This window comes from Athene cunicularia, unplaced genomic scaffold (assembly GCF_003259725.1).
Source record: "Athene cunicularia isolate RWA unplaced genomic scaffold, athCun1 SCF_2, whole genome shotgun sequence".
NCBI lineage: Eukaryota > Metazoa > Chordata > Aves > Strigiformes > Strigidae > Athene > Athene cunicularia.
The window spans coordinates 136,567-154,531 of NW_020799266.1; the positions used below are offsets into that span (position 1 = coordinate 136,567).

The 17,965-nt window shown below is 55.6% G+C and overlaps 1 protein-coding gene across 2 annotated transcripts in view; it reads left to right on the forward strand.

Annotated features, from left to right (window-relative positions):
• Positions 1-1,079: 1,079 nt before the first annotated feature.
• LOC113490644 (band 4.1-like protein 1) overlaps positions 1,080-17,965 on the forward strand; it is a 36,040-nt gene continuing 19,154 nt past the window's right edge. The window contains exon 1 of one of the 2 annotated variants that reach the window (XM_026867188.1): positions 1,080-1,135. The gene's annotated coding sequence lies outside the window, so the exon portion shown is untranslated. Of the gene's footprint in view, positions 1,136-8,736; positions 8,753-17,965 lie in introns of those variants that run through there. The other variant, XM_026867190.1, reaches the window with a different exon arrangement.

The following is a 17,965-nucleotide window of genomic DNA, read 5'->3' on the forward strand; positions in this document are numbered from 1 at the left end:
GAGCCCCACGTGGTAGCTGCGCAGCCACAGATCAATCGCTACATGTCACCAGGCTGCTTGGGGACTCTGCCCGTGTGGAAAGTGGGACAGCTTTTATGTCCCTCTCTGGGAAAGCTGCTGTGGATGGGTGTTGCTCAGGGCAAGCTGTGTTGGGCTACACGCAGATGGTATTTGCTTGTGGAGAGTGAAAAGTTTTTGCTGAATCCATAGGAGAGGTGGGTGCTTTGCATAGCCAGGTCCTGCCTGCTTTACTTCTGTGCTTATGGGAGGATGGTCTTTGCCTATTGAAGGTATGTTTGAAAATTAACCCTTGGAAAAGCAGAAGGCATCCTTGCTGTGCTGTGAGACAGCTTCTTCCTTCATGTAGCTGTGGTGCCTGCTGGCAGTTTTTACTCCCCTATTAGATGCAGTTATTGTCTAAAAACTGACCCTGAAAATGCTGTTGCAGGATTGGGGCTGTTCCTATTAAAACTGCTGATTTTACTCCTGGTGTGCCAGAGCTGCTGGTCACTCCACGGATGAGTGAATGAGGCTGGCTCCCATGGGTGCTGCATCACTGACCTGCATCATTACCCGGGGTAGAAGTCCTGCCCACCAGATGTTGCCCTCGGCGTTACCACAGGGACCGCACTGGTGAGCCAGAGGGACGGGTGACAATGGAGTGGCACAGATGGCCCTGAGAAGATAACTTGGGCAGCGCCCGGCAGTGCGAGCCAGGAGGGTATCTGTTTCATTTCTCGGAGGTGTGTTGGTTGTGCGGCACTGCCTGTAGTAAATATTTGCTTTTATCACTCAAATGAGCAGAGCTGGCTCACAACGCACGCAGTGGGCAGACTGGCTGCATGAGAAGGTGCTGTTTTCACATCAGTCTTTTTGAGAGTAAAGCAGCATCTAACATAATGTGGAGCTTACGTTCTCCAGCAAGCAGATTTGTATGGAGTCTAAACACAGTACTCGAGCCGTGCGGGCACCATCTTGTGATGAATTATCTGGCTAATGTCCTTCCGTGCACTTGCCATCATCTCTGGGAAGGTTTGGTTTTGTTTTTTTTTTCTTTTTAACCAAATCTGATTTCTTCTTTGCAGGTTCTGAACTGTGCCCAGGCAGAGTGCTGAGAGCAGCCCCTGGAAGCAGTGTGAGTTTATTCTGAAAGCTTTTATTCTTCTTTCCAGATCCCACATAAGGCTGAGTGGATTTCATAGCATAGAAGGGGTTGCTCAGTGGGGAACCTGTGCTGCAGGGAGGCTCATCTGCCAGAAACCCCCGGCAGGACTGGAAATCTGGCCTGCTACCACCAAAGCACAAAACTGTTGGGCTTGGGCTTGTTCTGACTTCCTTTATGTGCTGGGATTTTTCCTGGTTTAGTTAGGAGTTGGGCAACAGCCCCTTTGCCAACAGGAAAGCTCCTTCTGGCTGCCCAAGTCTTTGCTCGCTGATGGAGTGACTTTGGGATGTCAGTGCTTAATGCTGAGTTTTCATGCTTTTTGTTGTGCAGAGTATTTGAGGAAGGTGGCCTGTCTGCAAACCAGCCTTTGTGCTTTGTTGGGTGTGGGTCTGAGCCCAGGGAGTTGGTCCTGGCTCATGGGGGCTGGGCATGGCCAGCTTGAGGCACGTCCTGTCAAGGCTGGCACTGCTGGGCAGCTGGGAGTGAAGGATGGGAGAGGACAGTGATAACTCTGAGTTGCAGGATTGATTGCTGGGATGCCTGAAAGTGTTGAGGGCTTGTGGTCCAGGCCTTCTTTCTTGGAGACCCCTGGGGTTCCTCCAGCTGGGTGAGCTGCTCTGCTCTGGGTCCCCAGTGCCCGGTGGGTTTGCATGGTGTATGTGACACCAGATGTGAGCTGTTTCCACATGTACTGCAACTGGGGATAGCTGGGAGGACAAGGGCTCGCTTCTGCTTTTGCTCCCTGAACCTGCAAGGTGAGCCTGGTTGGAGAGCAATGCCGCAGCACTCCCCTCACTCTGGCCCAAGATGGGTGGAAGGTGTCGTCATCTGAAAGTTGGGGATAAGGAGCTCCGTGACGGCACCCCGCTGTCCTGGCTCTGTCCGGGGTGACAGGAGAATGCAGCAGTGGGCACTGCGAGGCTCGTGGCATCCGTGGGACCTCAATGCCTGCCGGGGTTTGGCTTCTGCCTACATGAGGCAAAGGGTGCAGAGGCAGGCAGTGCCCTGGATGCAGACAGGGGATCTACGTCCTTGCCGAGGGCTGCGATGGGCTGCGATGTGTTCCTTGGGGCTAGAGGTGCCTCTGGCTCTGCAGGGGGCAGCTCATTACTTTTTTATGAGGGTTTCTCACCAGCGGTGCTACAAGACCATCTCTCCAGGAGGGCTCTTTGTGGACCTGGCAAAATGTCACCTCCACCTGCATGCAGGGACGTGGGTCTGTAGGGAAAGCAAGGAGAATGATGGCGTTTCTTGTCCCATCTCTGTACGCTGATAAGTCTGGGTGCTGGAAGACCAGTTTTGGCGTTGGTGGGGGCAGAAGTGCAGGCCCAACTTCAGTGGTGAATAGCATTGCTGTGTGCCTCAGTTTCCCTCCAGCATGGGGTGGGTGCCTGTGTGCTTCTGCTCTGGGGCTCTGCACAAGGAAAGCTGCTTGGGAGGTTGGGCACTGGCTACTGCCGATGTGGGAGTGTTCAGCTCCTGGGTGATGCCTGGCAGTAAGCTCTGCCCCTGCACTGGGGGTGTGAGTCCCTGTTGGGATTCCCTGCGCTGGGGCAGCACGGGGAGCAGGACACACACCACCTCCACAGTGTGACCCCTGGTACCCAGCCCACCCCTTGGTTTTGCTGGTGGCCTCAGTGTCCTGGGTGCAGCTGGGGTTTAGTGGCCCACGTCTGGGTGTCTTTGGTTTCATGTTTCCCTCTTTTGGTTGCATCTCCTGAGCCAGCACTGGGCGTTTGGGGGAGCACTGGCACAGCAGAACTGCTCCATGGCTGTGTGCTCAGGCAGACTCACCTGCAGGTCCCAGCTTCCCGGCAGGTTTGGGCCAGCGAAGCCTTACCAGCACAGCCTGGGCCAGCTGCTGCCTTGTGCCAAGGGAGGTGTCCCCAGCTTCTGGAAAGGTTGGCGATGCTTTGGTCGTGGCACAGTGCTCATGCTGGTGATGAGCTTCATTTCTCTGTATTTCTACAGCTCCCTCACAGCTGATGTAAAATCCTACCTCCTGGATGTCATGAAGGGCTTGCTGCTGGGATTTGGTAGGCAGGGGTGAAGGGAAAGGATTCTCTCCTCGAGAGCTTGGTCAAAGAAGATAGTCATTCGTTAGTTGGACTAGATAATCGTAGGTCCCTTCCAACTGAACTGCTCCATCCTCCTGGGAAGTGGCTCACAAGACATGACTGTTACCTTGGGGAAAATGGTATTTCCTAGCCACTGCTTTAAATCTCAGACAGGGCTCTTCTGGGGCTGTGGATTGGAGGATGATGACTGTAGGCAGAGAGCTTGGGCCTTCCTTTGTAAGGAGAGAGAAGATGGGAGAAGGCAAGGCTGAGTCTGTGCCTGAGCTGAGCTCCCTTCAGTGGCTTCCCTTGCTCTAGGTGCTCTTCACCTACTCAGTGATGGCTGCAGAGGCAGTGGGTGACCTCGAGCTGGGGCAGGAGCTGTCACCAGCGGAGGAAGAGTCCCACTCCTGGGACTCCACCTGGTGATGGGTGGCCCACATGGGTTGCAACACCCCTGCCTGCTTCTGGTGTGTATGTGAGGTGCCTTGCTGGTGCTCTGCAGTGGTCAGTCGTGGGGCACACCTGGAGCTGGGTGACCTGGGTTCAAAGAATGCTGGTTGTTACCATAACAGCCTTTGGGTCAGTCTTTCGCCCTCTGCTGCACCAGAACAGCCCTGGGCTCCACTCTGGTGCCGTCCCTGCATGAGAGCTGGAGTAGGAGGAGAGGACTGGCTGCAGTGCTGGTGGTCCCGGTGTCTTCCTGGGCTGCTCCCTACCTGGACTGACTGCTCCATTTGATTGTGGCACCTCTTGGGCAGCCCCTTCCCCACCCAAAGCAGCATGCAGGGGCCCGTGGGGCACAGCCAGTCCGCGGCAGGGCAGCCTCATCCCCCAGGCAGAGCCCCCAGATGTGACACTGAGATAGTTTAGCCCTGTTGTTCTGCTGACAGGCAGTTTCTAATGGGGACTCCCCCCCTGCCCTGGGCAACCCATTCCAGCAACCCCTTCTGCAAAGAAATACTTCCTAAGAGCCAGTCTAAAGTTACAGAGTTGAAGCCGTTCTATCCTCCTTGTCCTTCACCCTGTGTGGCAGCGGGACCCTGGCTGGGCAAGCAGCGCTGGCAGCCCCGGGGCAGCGCTGCCTCGGTGCTGGACCTGCTCCCCCGCCCTGGCTCGGGGCTGCTGGTGCACTTTCCTCTTGATTTGGGGCCCATCCTCGCTGTGAGACATGCCTTGGTCAATGAAGCTTGCTCTGTGCCATCTCAGCTGCTTTGGCCTGGGCTGAGCAAACAGGTTTGCGGAATGTGGCAATGTGTGCCCTGAAGGCCAGTGAGAGCTGCCAGCTCCCTCAATCTCAGCTTGGGAAAGGCTGGCTTCTGGCCAGGCACCCTGCCTCCCGTGGCTGGTCCTTTTAACCTCTTCCGCATCCTCGTCACTTAGGAGCTGGGCATCTGCCATGCTGCATTACAGCGGGGGTGAGCTGGGGTGCCTGCCCATCTGTCCCCCTCTCTGCCTGGCTGTTAAAGGCTTCTCTGCCAGAGGGCTGGGCTGGGATCTCGCCTCACCTCTGACATGCAGCGGGCAGCACGGGATGTACCATCCACATGGACCAGCCTCACCGCTGGCTCTGGCCAGAGGTGTGAAGGGCTGGGATGGGACCCTGCCTTGCTGAACTGGTGATCCCACCAGGGCTGGGTGGAAAGGAAGAGCTGTCCATTCTCAGATCCCTGCAGAGCAGAATTTGCCACCTGGGACTGGTGTTTCAGCAGCTTTATTGGCACAGAAGGACCCAAGGGATGAGGAGCTGTTGGCAGTGTCTGAGCAGGCAGTGTGGGGTGGGATCTGCAGGACTTGCTCCCAAGGGGGGATGTGGAGGCTGGATCACGTGCAGGAGAGCACCCAGCTCTGGTGTGGGTGTGCTCCAGGGCATCATCTCCCAACATATAGGTGCTTGTGACAGCATCTCTCTGGGCTGCTTCTAGCCTGGATTCCCCACAACCCTTGCTCTCTCCTTTATTCTGGGACAGAGGCTTTTGATTTTTCCTTTCTTGGCTTTCTTCGCTGTTGCTGAAGGGGTTAAACAATGTTTGTGCCACTTCCCATCCTCAGCAGCTACAAAAGCAGGTGCTGAGAGCTGCTTGGTTGGAGGCCAGCAGGTTCTGTGGATGATCTGCTCCCATCACTGTGGTTTGCGAGGCTCAGCCCCATCCAGGGTGCAGGTCTGGGGTACTGGGGCTCACTTGCCTCCCCAGGGGATGCTCCTTCCATGGGGGCTGGGTGCTTGTCATTCCTTTGCGTACAGTGTCTCATCCTGCTGAGAGGGTCCTCGGCATGGCTGGTACTTTCTCTGCTGTGACATTGCTCGGGGACCTCTGAAAAGGGGCCATATGCTGCCCTAGGACTCGAGTCTTGGCCTGTGTCCTTCCCCACCTGCAGATAAGGCTGGACGCTTGGCAGGGTGATGAGGAATCAGGCGGGACACTGGAGGGAGCTTTGCACTGTGGTGAAGAGCTTTCAGAGCCTCTGAGACCACTGAACATGCTGGATGGAGAGTGAGGTTGAGTCTCCTTGCCATTGGTGTCACCTGGAGTGTGCTTGTCCTGCTCCCATGTGCACATGATGGCCCAAGCCATTCAAGGTAGCCAGTGTTGAGATGGCATCTGTCACTCAGCATGTGGCTGCTGCACAGATCCCACTTTCCTCCAGTTGAAAGCTCCGTGGTGCCCAGTAAACCCTATGATAGTGGTGGCTGGCGGGGTGAGTGGGAGTGCTATTGCTCCCCATGACCCTGGCATGGTGCTTCTTGTTCCTCACCACAAGGTTATGTTTTAATGATGAATTTTGGATGGAAAGGGTAGGAGGGTGAGCGAAAGAGGGCTGCTGTAATCCCAGTACAGATTCAGCATGGCTTTTGCTGCACAAGACTGCTGGGCTGCAAGTGAGAAGGCGCTGGTACCCAGGTTGCCGGGGAGACGGAGATGTTCAGACGTGGCGGATGCTGCGGCCATGCCGGGCGGATTGCTGTCCCAGCCCTCCGCTCAGCCAGCCCCAGGGGCTATCTGGTGCTGTTGCGGGGGGTGCAGTGTGGGGCAGTGTGTGTGCTGCCTCGTCCCAAGAGGCATTAGTGATGGAGCCCTCACACCAGTGGCTTCTGGTGGCTGTGGCTGCACCAGTACCCTGGGTGGACACCCCAAAGTCAGGGCAGTCTGGGGAGAGCTGGACAAATGTTGGGGCTTCTGGCAAGTGTCAGGGGCCTGCACTCCAGAGCCATCTCCAAGTGGTCCCTTGTGCCAGCCCCAGTGGGGTGATGCTGGTGGGCAGTGAGAGGCTGTCTGGGGTGGCTGGTGGCCTTGCTGCCACTCAGCTCATCTACCTGCTGACCGAGATGGGCAGCCTCACCTCTTGGAAAGTCTAGACTTACCTCCTCTTCTAGAAGGCACCTGTCATGTGCCACCTTCAGGTCCCTGAAGAGCAACTGGTGAGCAGAGGCATGCAGTGCCATGCCAACCCGGAGGTGGGTGCTCTGCCAGGGCTACAGCCCTGCCTGAGTCCCACATGGCCGTCACCTATCCACCACCTTCCAGGCAAGATCACCGTGCCTTGTTCCTGCACGCCCAGCCCTGGGCATCCTCCGGCAGCTGCCTGCACTGTTCCCCCCACATGCCTTCCTCCCAGCTGCGGGATGGGTGCCACAGTGGAAAGCGTGAACTTATCGGGGGTGGCTGCCAGGTATTAGAGGCATCTCTGTCCCCCTCATGCTGTGATGAGAGCGCTGCAGCCTCCTGCTTGCAGCGTCTGTGGTGTCACTGCTCCATGCGCCACAACCCTGCTGCCAGGCTGGGCTATGTGGGACAGAGGGGTCAGGCTGGGATGGATCTGGCTGAGCCCAGATCTGCCAGGGAGCCACCGCTGTCTTTGCATCCCTGGTCCTGGCTGAGGCTGCCCTGATTTAGCCGGGAGGGCAGGAGCTATGCCAGCTTGTGCCCAGGTCTGCTTGGCACAAGTTGTGTGCTGGGGAGTGCTGCCTCTGCCAACCACTCGTGTCCAGGACCTCCTGGACACAAATTTCTCCCTTGGGTTGTGTCATGGTGCAGCCAGCTTGGTTGTGGTGGTGGTGTCCCTGCTCCCTGTGTTCAGACTGGCCACAGCACCCTCCTGCGCCAGGAGCAGGGGTTTGTGCCCAGGGTGCCTGGATTGGGACCTTCCTCTCCAAGCACGAGAGCAGGAGGCACTGGTGGGTACTACGGGCTTTGCTCATGGATGCAGCGGGGAGGAGGCTTCAGTCAGGTTTGCTTTCCCCTCCTTTTTTTTTTTTTTTTTTTAAAAAAAAAAAAAACAACCCTTCTCCTCTGGCCCTTCCTTCTGTTGTCATTTAATTGCCCAACTTCCCTGAATACTCGTCACCTGCCTGGGGGTAGAATTTGAGACACATCAAAGCTAGATGAGCTTGTGCAGGCGATAAGCGTACATCCTCTGGGAACTGGAGGGAGATTAAACAGCCGAGAAAAACAACTGCTCAGGGTTCTCCAAGAGGTAAAATGGAAGGGCTGGGAGAGGGCGAGGGAAAACCAGCAATATTTGCTTACCAGAAAATGTCTGCCTCGTGCCTGTGGGCTGGCTGGTGTGGTGTGTCTGCATCTGGGGTGAAGCCTGGGGGCTGCTGGGGGGAAACACCAGGCTGGAGCAGTTCTGCAGAGGGACCTGGGGCTCTCCGTGCATCTCTCCCAGTTTTGACCCTGGCATGGGTTTGTACAGCTGTTCATCAGGATTATACCTGTGCATCATCTAAATGACTCTGATTCCTGCCACCCCTCTGGCAGGAATCTGGTCACATGGAAGTAGAGGAGCAGTGCCAGGGATTAAAAGGGTTAAAATGAAGTGGCAAACTTGGTGTCATACCTGGGCTGGGTTCCTTTGTGGGCAGGTGTGCCTCTGGCAGCAGGAGTGGACCTGCACCCACCCAGCTGTCTGCGTGCAGCGGGACACTGCTGCCTGCCACTGGCCGAGACCTGCCTGCACCTGAGGGGTAGGTAAATCAGGCTTCAACTTTAGTTGACGAGGGAGGAAAAAAGAGGGCGAATTTTAAGCTTTGTATTTTGGAATAATACAGAGCAAGTGGAATAAACCCCAAGTGGTGGCATGGTTTATATTCTCAGAAGCAGATCAGTCCAGCAGTGGGAGAGGTCTCTGGCGTGCGGGAGGGAGTGTGGCACGGGCCTTAGCAGAGCAGCCTGCAGTGTCTCCCAGTTGCTGCCCTGGTTATGCTGGTGCTGTTGACCAGTCCTCTGTGTCTTATTAGATGTGTTTAAAGAAGAATGGGGTTTTTTGTTTGTTTAAAAATCCCCCTGTAGTAGTAGTCATTTTGTTGCATACAGTATCTCCTTCCCATATCTTAAAAAAACCTTCAACCCACGTAAGATATTATACTCTGCTTCACAGAAAAATGTTTGGTTTTGATGCTGGTGCATGAGCTGGGCATGGGATAGCTGCTGGGCCGTGTCTGCTGGTAGCATCTCCCCTGCCATCTATCATGGCCCTGGGTGGGAGTGCAAGGAAGGTGGGGACCTTTGGGAGAGCAGCCACTGGAGACCCAACCGCAGGTATCTTCAGCTACTTTAATGCACTGGGCCTTTGCCTCCTGCAGTGCTGGCACCCAGTACCGAGCTGCAAGGAGGCTGTGGCTTCAGGATTGAAAGGTCGTGGAAGCCTCTCAGCTTTTTTAACAAGACCTTGGGGCAATGTGCTTGCAGTCACATTGATTTCTTGCAGCACTGGTGATTAATCAGATTTTCAGGTGCCAAGTTGAAGGAAAAGCTTGGTTTGCTCTCTAGCTCTGACATGTGAGAGGTTAGACCCCTGCTAGACACCAGTGCTGGGGATAGTTTAAGGAGGCACCAGGTCTATTTTCCAGTCTTGATTTTCCATGGTTAATATAGCAATTTTCTGCTCCTCTTTCTAGCCAGCTAATCTGTCTTCACTCAGAAGTGAGATGAACAGCGGTATAAATTGCAGGCACAATCCAAAAAGATGTGTGCAAGAACAGTTCTCTTCCTTGAGTTCCAGCTCCTGCCTGTTTCACTTACTGATTTGCTGCTTTTCTTCCTGTGAATTTGTAGCATTTTCTTCCCTGAAAAGGACTTTTGAGATGTTTAGAGGGATTTTCCCAAGTATATTGGCCTCTATCAGTTGGGATGGCACAGAGATGCTGGGGCTTGTTGCAGCCTGGGGACTTGCTAGGAGGAGTGTAGCTGTGAAGGATGGTGCTGACCAGAGTGTGGGGTGGAGCTCAGACACATCAGTGTCCCAGGAAAAGCAGGTTGTGTGGTGCTGTGGGGGATGCTCGTTCCTGGTCAGCTGTGAAGTGGTTTCCATTTGTCCTTTTCCTTTCCTTGTTTAGCATTTATCAGCTGCTGGGGACAGCAACTGGACTTGAGGTGGGGTATCTGTCTCACCTAAAATCGTTGCGCCCTTTCCTGTAGGCCTTGGGTCCAAGGCAAGGCTGGGGGCTGAGATGTGGGGGCTGATGGGGCGCAGGGTCAGGGTGCAGGGGAGCACATCCCTGGCACAGCCAGGCCCCGGACCTTCAGCGGGAGGGGGGAAGCTGGCAGGTATCAGGTGGTGGTTTCTGGTCTCACCTCTGCTGCCAGAGCTGTTGGAGCAGAGCTGTTGTGCTGCTGACAGGGACGTGCAGGAGAGGTGGCTCCTACGGGATGCTGGTCGCTAAGCAACTGGCAGAGGTGGAGCTTTCTGGGTATCATCCCCAGCACCACTGCCTGTGCTGCTGCCTGTCTGCTCCGGCATTGCCTGTATCCTCCCCAGGCAGTGCAGTGGGAGGTCCTGCTGGCTGCACCCCACTGTCCCAGGGCAGAAGGATACCTGGGTGTTGCTGAACCCTGATTGGAGGTTCCTCTGCCCAATATCACTGACACCCTCAAACTGGGGATGGAACTTGTCTTGAAGCTCTGTTGGCACTTTGGTTTGGGGCTTCCACCTCAACGTTGCTTCTCTGCCTGGTTCTGCCATTTTGCACCAAGGCAGGGCAAAAAGTGGGGAACCCCAAGGCTCCTGCACCCTGTGGCTCATGTGCAGCCCCCTGGCTGGCCTGGGGGCTGTGGATGCAGGGTGGGCTGGCTTTGAAATGCTGGGGGAGCATGTTTCCCCTCTGGGATAGTTGTGCCAAGGGAACCTGGGAGCCTTTGGTCCTCCTTGGGTGATGGGTGTGTCGAGACAGGGATGGTCAGGGTGGTACAGGAAGGCTGGGTGGTGTAGGAGGGTTTGGGGAGGTCTCAGTGGCTGTACTGCTCAGGGTGCCCTGACTCAGGGCTGCCCCTCAGGGTGACTGCAACCCTGCCTGGGTAAGTTGTGACCTTGGATCCCTTTTCTTTACGGCCTTTCCATGGCTGGGTGATTGTAAGGCACTTGGAGAGTCTTTGGATCAAATGATATCCTACAGTGTGGGAAAGAGCTGTGTCAATGACTGCTTGGGGGCTGGAGGATGGGGAGGTTACTCTGGATGGTGGTTTAAACCCTTCAGTGCATCCACAGGGCTGGTTCACCATGTGCCATCGCATTCGAGGATGTTGTGTGCTGAATGTTAAGCAACTCACTTTCTCCCCTGCCCTCTCCTCTAATATTCCTGCCTGCACCCAGTGCTTCTTGCTGGACCTTTGCTGGAAGAGCTGAATGCCCTGGGTGTACCATCGTATCATAAATCTCCTGGCTCCCCACTCCTAGTGTGCTCCGAACTCTGCTGACAGTGCAAGCATGCCTTTTAAAGGTATGCGTTTGCCTGGGAGAAGCACATTCCCGGCTTTACAGGGCTGCCTGACGTGACAGAGTGAGCGAGCTCGGCAGCCCTTGGTTTTGCAAGAAGCCTTAATGAACTTCCACACCCCCCCTGGACTCCTTCCTGGAGCAGCAGGCAGGATGTGGGCAGCCAGCGGAGGGGGATGCGGGGTTGTCAGTGGCTGTGCGGTTTCTGGCGCAGGGGCTGTCTGGTTTGCGGCTGATGTGAGGAACTGCCCTTTGCTCCCGAGGGGCTGAGCTGCCACTCTGCTGGCAGGAGCCTGTGCTGTGGGCCGGCTGTGGGCTGAGCTTTGGGGTCCCTGTCACCCTGCGGGCTGCTGTGGCCGTGCTGGCACGAAGGTGCTGCGTGGTGGTGCGGATGTCCTCGGGCAGGGAGGGGACCGGTGAGCTGCTCCCTGCCAAGACATGTCCTTTTTCCTGAGAGCCAGCAATGTGCTGGTGTGGTTCAGCCTTGCAGCCAGGCAGTCTTCCTGAGGAGTCAGCGAGGTGGTGGTGGCTGCCAGCATCTGCCTGCTGAGCTGCTTGAGAGCTGCTTTGGGGAGGGTGGCCGGCAGGCAGTGCGGATGGCGCTCTGTGAGCTGCTGCAGCAGCTCTGCCTGGGAGCAGGGGATGGTTTTCAGCTGTCTGGTGACAGGTGGGCATTTCTGCTTGTGCTGCTGAGTGGCTGTCATCAGGGGGAGGGAGCTGAAGTGTGAGGGAGTCGGGCTGAAACCGGAGAGCTCTGGAATAGCATTGTCCCTTTGGCACCTCCAGAGGCTGCAGGACCGCAGAGCTACTGCCCTGGCTGCACTGGGCAGGCGCCAGCACGGGCCTCGTGTGACCGAGGGCATCGATTGGACTTGGCTCTTGGAGGGGAAAGCAGGTGAGACCGTAGGGACCCATGGGTGCTGAGGAAAGCAAAGAAGTCCCCAGAGCACTAGGCAGGCTGTGGTTTGCTAGTGAGACAATGCTGTGACGTCCGGGCTCAGCGATGGCACGTGGCATCCCATGGCTGGTGCTGCCGGTCCCATCCCATGTGCTCACGTGGGCCTCTGGGAGCGGGGAGAGCAAACCAGGAGCCCAGGGGTGCCTGGGGGCTGCAGCCTGCGCGGGTTAGTTCCTCTCGCTGATGGGCGGTGTCTGGCTGCACTTCCATCTGGAGAATGCAGGGTGTTTCTGCAGGTGCTGAATCACCGCTCTCCTGACCCACCGGTTGAGAGATCTTCGTTTGCATGTCAACGATGGTGTGTGGAAGGTGTTTCCTGGCTTTTCAAGCTGTCTGCTCTGAGGGGTCACAGCGATTTATTCCTGAACTTATTTATTTGTCTGGGAGGTGTCACTCAAAAGGGTAGGAGTGAAACCTTCTTTAAAATGGCCCAAAATTGCATGGGTCTTGCAAAACGATTGTGTGCCGCTGTGGGTGGTGGGAGCAGGGCAGCAGGGAGGGGACATGCTGCTTTTGCCTCCTGGCAGGCTTGGAGGAGGAGGTGCCTCAGCCCTGGTCCCCCCACCCCGGGGATGCAGCAGAAGTCATATTTCTCTTCCCTGTTTTTTCCTGGTGTTAAAAGGGCTGGGGCCAAAGCACGGAGAGAGCAAATTGGAAGGGAGGGTTTGGTCTCGGGATGGACTCTGCCCTGGCTGCTCTCGGTGCTGGCAGCTGAGCCAGGCAGGCGGTGAGTTGCTATCTCTGCCTAACTCAAGGCTGACTTGGGGGACAGCCCCTCTCTCTGTGAACTCAGTGGCTTCTTAACTTTGCTTTTTTTGTTTTCCCCTAACTTGCTCATGATTCATTTCTGACCCATGGCACAATGCCTTTGGAGCCACAGGGGAGCTGAGCCCAGCTTCCAGAGTGTAGTTTGGTGAAATAAGCTCAGGCTGCTTTATTAACCCTGAATCAGGGGGATGCTACTGTGGGCAGCAGGTCATGATTGCCCATCTCACGAAGGCAATGCCAGTGGAGAACAGTGCTGTTTGTGGCAGGGGAGGCACTTTTCTGCCTGTCAGCTGTGTTTGCAAAAGCCCAGCATCCTGCTCTGGGGTCAAATGTCTCCACGCTGCCTGGCTCATGCATGATGAGTGAGCAGATGTCCAGGCTCTTGGCAACTGCTGACATAATATAAATACATAATTGCCCAAACACAGATTCAACATGTGTCAATTAAGTCTGAGCTTGCTGCAGGAGATCAGCTTTGCCAGCCCTGTTCAGATAGGTGGGAAACCTCCACACCGTGGGCTCATTCCACATGGTGGATCCCAGAGCCTCTGGGGTTGTTACACAGGATCACTTGCTCTCACATGAGTGTGTTGCCACTGGATCATCTCATCATTGATGCCTTTATTCTTATATTTTTCCCCACTTGACCCAATTCATTGCTTGACAGCATCAGCCTGTCGATGAAGAGCCACCATCCACTTCTCATTGTGGTGCTCAGTGGCTACTTTCAGCCCTGGGTTTGACTCCTTTTCCCCAGTGCAGAGTCCCTCAGGAACTCCAGGTCAGGTCAGTGACTGCAGAGCATGCCAACTCAACAGCCCAAGCTTGCCAGGCTTGCTTAGGGCTGGAAAGCAACCACCTCTCCTGACAAAGGTGTCTGTAGTAGCCATCAAAGCCCTACGCTGATTTAAGGCCCGCTGATAGGGCAGGCTTGGGCTTGTCTGCAAGAAGAGACTGGTCCAGACAGCCTTGATGAGACCTTCATGCCCTCCATCACCAGACAGGCTCTGAGCTAGACCTGTCATTGCCACTGGAGGGACAGGAGCTGACATGTCCCTGCAGTTTCACTGGGAGCAGCCTCCTGTGGTTAGTTGGTGGTGATTGTCTCCACCATTAGGTTCAGACCTCAGTGCTCTTCCCTACCTGAAGGCAGGACGGGTGGCAGGGCTGGGTCCTCCTGATGCTCTGCTGTCATGTGGTGGGCCAGCCCTGCTCTGGTTAGCAGGACAAGCAGCAGAGCTCAGTTGGGCCAACGCAAAGTCTGCTCACAGGCTGGGGAGAAAGGCGTCTGAGGTGAAGAGGGAACACTCACACTATCCTTTGTGTTCTCAGTGTGACCTACTTGAGCTCAAACTATCCTGCTGGGCAGGAGAACATCATGCTGTGTTGGTCTGACATCTCCTTTCCTAATGTTCCTGGCAGGTGGGTGGGAGGGAGCAGGCTTGGAGGTGATGGGAAAAGGGTGAGTTGTGGGCAGTGTGGCTGTGAGACTGCATGTGTATGCAGCGGTGTGGAGGGACCTGTGGTGCAAGGCTCGTGGGTGGATGGAGGGAGGGTGCCTACAAGCGCCCTGTGGTTGCAGGGAGGGCTGGATGAGGTGAATGGTAGTGACAGGGATGGGTGAGCAATAAGGCTTCTCCCAGCACCCCAGTGCCCTGCTGCTTCTGCAGTCATTGAGTTCTGCTGTGCATGCCCGCAGGATGCAGTGCCTGTGCTGTGCTTTAGCCCTGGCTGTTGTGGGCACCTCTAAGTGCTTGCTGGGCAGCAGAGCTGGGCCACTGGGAACTGGAGTATGTCTTTGATGTGAGGCAAAGGGGGAACTGCTTTGCTGTAAATGGAGAACATCAGAAGAGATTGTGATTGTCTGGAAAAAGACTTGGATGCTACAACATCCATCTGTGTGACTGATCTGAGGAACAGAGAAAATAGCAGGACATGAGGAGGAAATGTAGAGATGGGGGCTTGAGACAAGTGTGCAGGCATGAAGGGTCTTAAAAAGCTGTGGTTACGCACCAGATGGCAAACCTCAGTGCTGCAGTCTCACAGCCGTGCTGTTCCAGCTAACAGGGGTCTGCAGGAGCCAGGCACAGACGAGAAGTGAACACCAAGGTCCATGCAGCTAGAGGCAGCAAGGGCACATGGACCAGACCCTCACGGCACAGCCAAGACCCCGATGGCAGGAGGAGGAACTGAATGCTTTTGGTTTGCACCCAGCAGCTCTCTGTGCCCAGTTGCCCATGTCTCTGCCAGCCGTTTTCTGCTCTTTCAGGGTTGAGCAGAGAGGAGCTCCTGGGGCTGGACCTGCAGGGACCTCCTGGGCAACTGTCTTTGCCTTGGTTCAGTGGCTCTGTAGAGCTGATCCTCTCTGAGGGCCTCCAGATCACCTCTGGGAGGGACCAAAGCTGGAACCTGATTGACCTGAGAAGGAACTTTCCGATTGGAATGGATGCAGGTCCTGCTGTCTAAATGGTGGCCGCAGGGGGTTGCCATCCTTGGGCACGAGTGTTGCTTTCTCTGTGCAGAGCTGAGCTGCCACTGGCTCTCTGTGGGGCTGCTCCTGTGGAAGGGTCACAGTGGCCTGGGGACGGTTGGGAGTTGCAGAGCTTGAAATGGTGTTCCTTAGGGGTTTGTATTGGGACCGGCACTGCTTAATGTCTTTGTTGGCGAGAAGGACAGTTTCACCCTCAGCAAGTTTGCCACTGACACCGAACTCTGGTGCAGTGACATGTTAGAGGGAGGGGAGGTGCCATCCAGAGGGACCTGGACAGGCTGGAGAGGTGGGACATGCAAACCTCATGGAGATCAACAAGGCCAAGTGCAAGGTCCTGCACATGGGTCAGGGCAATCCCCAGCACAAACACAGGCTGGGGGATGAGTGGATTGAGAGCAGATCTGAGGAGAAGGACTTGGGGGTATTAGTGGGTGGAAAACTGACTGTGAGCCAGCAATGTGAGCTCACAGCCCAGAAATCCACCCGTGTCCTGGGCTGCACCTAGAGCAGTGTGGGCAGCAGGGAGAGCGGGGGGATTTTCTTCCCTCTGCTTCGCTCTTGTGAGACCCCCCTGCAGTGCTGGGTCCAGCTCACCAACAGCAGAAGGACACGGACCTGCTCGAGTGGGGCCAGAGGAGACCACAAAGATGCTCGGGGGGCTGGAGCACCCCCCTGTGAGGACAGGCTGAGAGAGTTGGGGGGTTCAGCTGGAGAAGAGAAGGCTCCGGGGAGAACTTAGAGCGGCCTCCCAGGGCTGAAAGGGGGGGAGGGGCTTGTCATCAGGGGTGTAGGGACAGGACAAGGGGTAATGGTTTTAAACTGACAGAGAGTAAATTTAGATGAGATTTCAGAAGAAACTCTTCCCTGTGAGGGTGGTGAGGCCCTGGCACAGGTTGCCCAGAGAAGCTGTGGCTGCCCCCTCCCTGGAAGGGTTCAAGGCCAGGTTGGACGGGGCTTTGGGCAACCTGGGCTGGGGGAAGGTGTCCCTGCCTAGGGCAGGAGGATGGGAACTAGATGGTCTTTAAGGTCCCTTCCAGACCAAACCACTCTATGATTCTATGAAATGGTGGAAAGGCAGAAGGAGCTCTGCCCTGTAGCCCAAAACTACAGGGAAGAAGGTTTGGTGAGATGCTGGAGAATACCTCTGATGTGGATAAAGCTCTGGCACAGACAGAGGTGTAGGGAAAGGAGTTTCCACCACAAGAGACTATTAAAGGCTTGTTGGGCCAGTATGAATGGAACTGCTCCAAGTGGGATTAAATGACCTCTTGAAGCATCATCTCCCTGCTGCAGTGGGTGGCTGCTGCAGCCTCCCTGGGGCTCACAGAGATGTTGTGGGGACCTGGAGGAGGGTTTTCAGGAGCAGGCTGCGGGGACCAGGGCTTCTGCGTCAGCTGCATCCGGAGCCTCACCTCTGTGAGTCAGCGTTTCACTGCTGATGATTCACAGCAGCGCTGCAAGACAGCCACGGGCTGGTGCAGGGCTGAAATTAATTGTCTGGAGGGAGGGCAGTGCGAGAGGAGGGAGAGATGTTTTCCCTTATTTTATCAGCATTTCCCAAGCCTGGCTACAAGGTATGCCAGCACCGACCTGGAAGAGAGATGCACTCTGCCTGCAAGGGGAGCTCCACCTTTTGGACCCCTCCATGGCAGTGGCGGTGGCACAGGGTTTGGTGCTCTGGCACCTTGGCAAGTTGGTGGCTGCTTCTAGCCATCACTGTCCTAACCCAAAAGCACAGTCCCCTTCATGGCTGGACCTCTTGGTGTGCTGCTCTGGTCATAGGCAGCCCCTGCCCTCCTGTGACCTGCTGGGGAGGATGGGATGACCTCTGGTCCCTGCAAACTCTGCTGTGTGTCTGCTTGCTGATCAAATATTTCTGTAATTCAGAGGAAAACTGGAGGTCACCTGCCTCTCTTTTCCCGGTGGGAACCAGCTAACCCCTAGCACATCTGGCACAACTGTAAATCCACTGAGCTATTTTGAACCAGCTCGGGGATGACAGACAAGTAAAATTGTTATGCTTCAAAAATATTATTTCAGCATCTTTGTGTTCTTTATTGGCTCAGATACCCCTCAACCTGAGATGTAAATTGTCAGAACAGCATCTTGGGAGGCTTGGCCCAATCCTCGATGCTGTAGCTCACAGATGGGTTAGAGGCTGGAGTACTGTGTCCTCGGTGCATGCGTGTCCAGGTCGGTGCTTGCCAGCCTCTCATTTCTGTCTGAAGAATTTTTTTGCAGACCAGGTGCCCTGCAGCAAGCTGAAGCCTGATGGCAGGCTTTTTTCTGTTGCATTTTGCAAGTCATTGAGAAGTTTTCTGTTTGTCTGTGGTTTGGGTGTCTGTGGTGTCCAGGCACTCAGATGCCAGAAGACGGATTCTCCCCAGCTCTGCAGGGAGACAAATGCTGTTGCTTGCCAATATCTATTGAAGTGAGACTAGCAAAGTAGAGTCGGAGCCAGATAAGAAAGGTTGTTCAAGGCCATGAACCTCTTGCCATCCATCTCTACCGAGACAAGCATTTGAAGGTGTTTTCGGTTATGGGGCAGCCTGATGGGGGATGTCTGGCCCAGCACATGGAACCCAGACTCCTGGTTGCTATTTCTGGCTCCTGCTCAGCCCTGTGACTTGCTCAAGCTCCTTTGACACCTTGTTGGTCCTTTTGCATATCTGTGAAATGCTTCAGAGCATGGAAATTTCCAAGTTACAGTTTTCCCCGCAGCAGCTGGAATCCAGCTCTGCTGCACGTATCTCTCAGGGCCCAGGTGTGGGAGCGGGCACTGCAGTGGAGGTGGTGGGGGTCGGGGGGGC